General features: G+C 36.1%; 1 pseudogene across 1 annotated transcript; it reads left to right on the forward strand.

Annotated features, from left to right (window-relative positions):
* The first annotated feature begins 894 nt into the window (after nt 1–894).
* On the forward strand, nt 895–1,557 carry LOC311176800 (AN1-type zinc finger protein 6-like; annotated as a pseudogene). Its single transcript has 2 exons — nt 895–1,229; nt 1,278–1,557. The product of its transcript is annotated as an AN1-type zinc finger protein 6-like (transcript).
* Nucleotides 1,558–5,182: the final 3,625 nt, after the last annotated feature.

Consider the following 5,182-nt stretch of genomic DNA (forward strand, 5'->3'; position numbering starts at 1 on the left):
AGCTTGACAAAATGGTTATGTTTGTAGGTACAAATACTTTCACAGCAATGACTAACCTGAAACCAGAAAACCCCTAAAAGAAATTTTCAGTGGTATCCTTAACATAGGTCTTGGTGATGATTGTTTTTGATTTGACACCACAAGCAAAGACAAAGATGTACAAGTGGGATTACCTCAAACTCAAAAGCTTCTACCCAGCAAAGGAAAACATTAACAAAAAGAAAAGGCAACCTGCTGAATGGCAAAAAAAAAAAAAAAAAAAAAAAAAGCAAATCATGTATCTGATGAGTTAATATCTGAACTACATAGAGAACTCATACAATTCTATAGAAAACAAATAATCTATTTAAAAAAAAACAGGCAGAGGTTTCAATAGACATTTTTCCAAAGAAGACATAAAGAGCTCCTTATCAACCATGCCATTATTGGTCCAGCATATCACTGTGGAAAAAAATGAACAGTTTTATAAGCAATAGAAAAAAAGTCTATGGCAGGCAGATGGAGCAAGTCTTTGTCTCTCCTCTCCCCACTGTCTGTTGGTGACCTGCAGCAAGTTGCCACTAGGGTCACATATCTGGAAACAGGACCAAAATTTAAGGTGACCTGATCTCTTTGTTGGACCCTTACCGCTACTTCCATCCAGCCTTGTACAGCTGGATTTAGCCTGTGTGAGCACTTCAACCATAGCTGTGGGACCCATGCTAGATTGAGGAATGATTCCTCAGTAAAACACTTGTGCAGTAAAATACTGAAGGATTAAAATGTTTTCTTGCATAAAACTCAAAAACATTAAATAGCTTCTCGGGAGGATAGGTAAGATAGTAATTTAATGTTTGTCCTGAGATACAAGACAGCTGTTGGCTTATCAACCTCAACTCTATTCAACAGGGGAATATGGCTCAAGAAACTAATCACGGCTAAGTGCCTACGCTTTGCTCGACTGGTGGTGGATTTTATGGAAGCGTACAAATGGCATGTATCCATATGCTACAAAGGATATCCCCCGAGACAGAATAGTAGTAATTGTAGAATAAGATCATCTGTTAGTAGTTTGAGTCCTTATAGTCCAGTGCAGAAAGCAGAGTTACAGTGTCTCAATGCTTTCAGCTCTGTAGTCAAGTATTTTATCAAACCAGTCACTTTTATCAGAATCCATAGCCTTTCCCAAGTGGACACCACATCTGTGGACAAAGCAATACCTGAAACAGAAGACCTGCAAGGAACCAGAGGTAGAGAGGCTTTTTCCTCTTAAATGCGACCCTCCATCTGAATATCAGGTATGACACAGCAGTCATCTGAAGAGCAAGACAAGTCTTCTGGAAAATTAAAAAAAAAAAAACAATCAAACACTGTTTTATGTGCAGGAAAAAAGTGGGACTTGATGGGTCTGAATTCTGCCATGGAAATGTCCACTGTGGTGTAAGCCATTACTCAGACATACACGACTACTCCTACAATTACAAAGCTAATGCTGCTGAGGAAAGCAGGAAAGAAAATCCTGTAGTGATGGCAAAAATATGCAGAGTTGAACTCCTGCTGGAACACAAAATCCTTTGATTATCTTCAAACTAAAAATTGATTTGAAGTTTTCCTTTCCTTAGTCATTGGATGCAGGGCAATGTATCTTGCACTGACCTTTTAAATATGCATGTGTTCCAAAGAAAAGGGTTTTTTTGGGGGGAGGGGGTATTGAAAATGATTCTGAACTTTTATTTCCAATGCAGTTTCTGTGACTGAAAAGACCTAATTTAACTTTACAAATAATGCCTGTGTTAGTTGTGTTCAGACAGCATTTATAACAAAAGTGGAGGCCTATGATTTTTTCATTATTATGCAAGCACGTGTTTATCTTGCAATTTATTTTTCCTGCTCTCTTTCTATGTATACCATGATTTCTGTTTTGATAACGTCCATTATTGCCCAATTAGCATCAGTAACTGGCAATGTCTTAATCATTATGGCTGCTCCTATTTTTTCATTAACAAAGGTTATGCACAGTAGCATATAGTTTCTTTGCACCTACTGTTTGTATCTGAATCACTTGTCAAAGAAGTATGCGTACTGTTCAGATTCTATGTTTATATGCTTTACTTTTTTTTCTGAGTGAGGGAAAGAAATATGTATGTATGTTATTGATTACTTCTGGTTTCCTTAGTTATGTTCATTGGTCTATGTGTACAATATGAATAATAATCTGATGTAATTGTGCTGTATTTATGCTTAACCATCAGTCTTTGATTACATGAAAAGGAAAATGGCAAAAAAAATAAGATACACACATTATCAGCAGATACAGGAAGAGATGCTCAACAACACTGATCATCAGGGAAATGCAAATCAAAACAGTGATATCTCGGGCCTCCCCTGGTGGCACAGTGGTTGAGCGCTGGGCTGCAAAGCTGCCTGCAGCCTCTGCAGTGCAGGTTTGATCCCCGGCTGCTGGCGAGGGTCCCACATGGCACGACAGACCCCTTCTGCCATGCCTGCTTCTCCACTCAGCAGTGTATTTCATCAGTCTGCCTGTTCTGTTCCCCGTTCTGGCTCTGGTGAATCCTCTCACCCTCCCCAGCTTCTGACTGTACCCAGGGCTTATATAAATAAATAAATCTTAAAAAAAAAAAAAACAACAGTGATATCTCATTATCAGTTGTTCTAAAGGTTATTATGAAAAGACAAGATATAAGTGTTTGTCACTATGTTAAGAGGGAGGTTTTATGCACTATTGAGAACATAAATTGGTGAAGCATTACATAAAACCATATGGAGCATCCTAAAAAATTAAAACTAGAACTCTCCTATAATCCAGCATTTTCACTCTGGGTATTAATCCAAAGGAAATAAAAACATTAACTTGCAGCATTATGCTCATTGCAACATTAGTTACAACAGTTAAAACATGGAAACAAAGGGCCTCCCTGGTGGTACAAGGCATTAAGACACAACCTATCTGCAGCCACTGTAGCACCAGTTCGATGCTTGGCCAGGGAGCTACCCACATAGCACAGCAGACCTCTCCTGACTCACCCGCTGCTCCCCTCAGCAGTGTATTTCAGTCAATCTGCCTGTTCTGTTCCCCATTCTGTCTCTGGAGAATCCTCTCACCCCCCACACCACTGGCCTGTACCCCAGTTCTTGTATGCATAAATAAATAAATCTTAAGAAAAACATGGAAACAAACTAAGTGTGCATTGATGAATGAATGGATAAAGAAAATAACATACACACACCACACACTGGAGTATTATTCAGCTATAGAAAAGAACATTTTCCAGCCTGCAAAAAACACTAAAATAGGAATTGATCTTGAGGGCACTATGCTAAGTAAAATTGAGAAAAACTGTATAGTCTCAGTTATATAGAAAATCTTTAAAATAGAAAAACTCATAAATATAAAAAAAAAATTGGTGGTGTCACAAGTAAAGGTTTGGGAGGTGGGTAAATTGTAGGGTCAAAAAGTACAAACTTGGAGTTATAAAATAAATGCCATGGAAATGTAATGTACAGTATATAATTAATAATCTATTGCAAATTTGAAAGATGACAAGAGCAAATTATTAAAAATTCTCATACAAGGATAAAACCGTAACTATATATGTTGATGGAAGTTAACTAGACTTACGGTGATCAATGCATAAAACATGCAAATATTGATCACAATGTTATATACCTGGAACCAACACATTTTTACATGTTAATTATGTTAATTAAAAAACCCTGAAAGTAGTCAGAACCTTAATAAACTACCTCACATGAGTATCACTCTGCTCCCACATATACACTGACATAGATATAGTGACAGCATATTGCTCTGCTTTGTATTTCTATACTTGCAACACCCATATGAAATGATAGAAAAAATGCAGCTATTTTAATCTAAAATTAAAAAGCAGATTTCTAAAACATATTAGGTATTATTATTGGGTATTATTATTATTCCTTCCATATGACTCATTTTTGCAAATCTAGATAAGACATTGTAAGAATTTACCATTGACAATCAGTTGTTTTCTTTATCCTTTCTTTTTTTAGAAATTAATTAGTTATCTAACTAATTAATTTAACAATTAATTGGCTAGACAATGTCTTTCAATGTTTTAATATAAAAGTGAAAACAAAGATAGGAAATGAATACTACCACTTACCAACTTAGATATAATTTGTAAAAACATTACTGTTCTTTTATACATAAGTTTGTTTTAAAAATTATGAGAAATGTACTCTAATGGATAAATCTACATTGTTAATTACTGTTACAATAATGCATTCTAATTTATGAATGCTAAAAATCTCAGTTACTCTACAGTGCTAAATAAATAATCAGAACCTCCATAAACACTGTGATAAACCTAACAGTTGACCTTTCCAGGTTGGAATTCTTAATAGGACATGGAATAATGTGTGTTTTTAGTCCGGACCAACAGGCTGCAGTAGAAGCTTTTATTAATAATAACATTTGAAGTTCTTTTCACAGAATGGAAAGAAAAATATGAGTGTTGACTCTGGCAGCTAACAGCATATGCTTAACCACTGATCTTTCAGTGAAGAGATGGACAGAGTCACAACTGAACATGCTGTATAATCAAAACCAACCCAATGTTCCTCATAGTTCTTTACATTTGGAACACTTTGCCAAGAGGATCAATTTCTACAAACTAAACAAAGTAATTGCTGCCTAGGTTTCAAGCTGCATAATGGCTCTCTTCATGTGGGACTTTACACTTCTTCAAATTATGAAACTACAAGGAAAACAGCCCCAAATTTAATGTCTCAGAAAAGATTAAATGAAAATAGCAATCCTTTAAATACTGATTGTAATACAAATAGACAATATGTTTAAATCTACTGAATGGCAGGTAAGAGCTCCGGCAGGTAAGAGCATAAATTTGATCTCTCCACTGGGGGTAACGCTGCATACCACCAGAACCAATTCCTCAAAGAACCATCGACACCCATAGATTTATATGTTGTTAAGGTCCACCTAAAGAATACATTCATCTTGCTTTCAACAAAATACATGCTATAAATATCTAATAAACAAATAAAAGATGTCCTCAAATGACTCTGAGCGCTAAAAAATGGAAATGGTTGGAGACATTATCGTCAACTGTGTGAAGCAGGCGCCTGATTTACTCCAAGACTAGGTCAGATAAGGTGATGCTTCCTTTGAGGAGCAGTGTTACTA

Source organism: Talpa europaea, assembly GCF_964194135.1.
Source record: "Talpa europaea genome assembly, chromosome: 9".
Classification (NCBI taxonomy): Eukaryota; Metazoa; Chordata; class Mammalia; order Eulipotyphla; family Talpidae; genus Talpa; species Talpa europaea.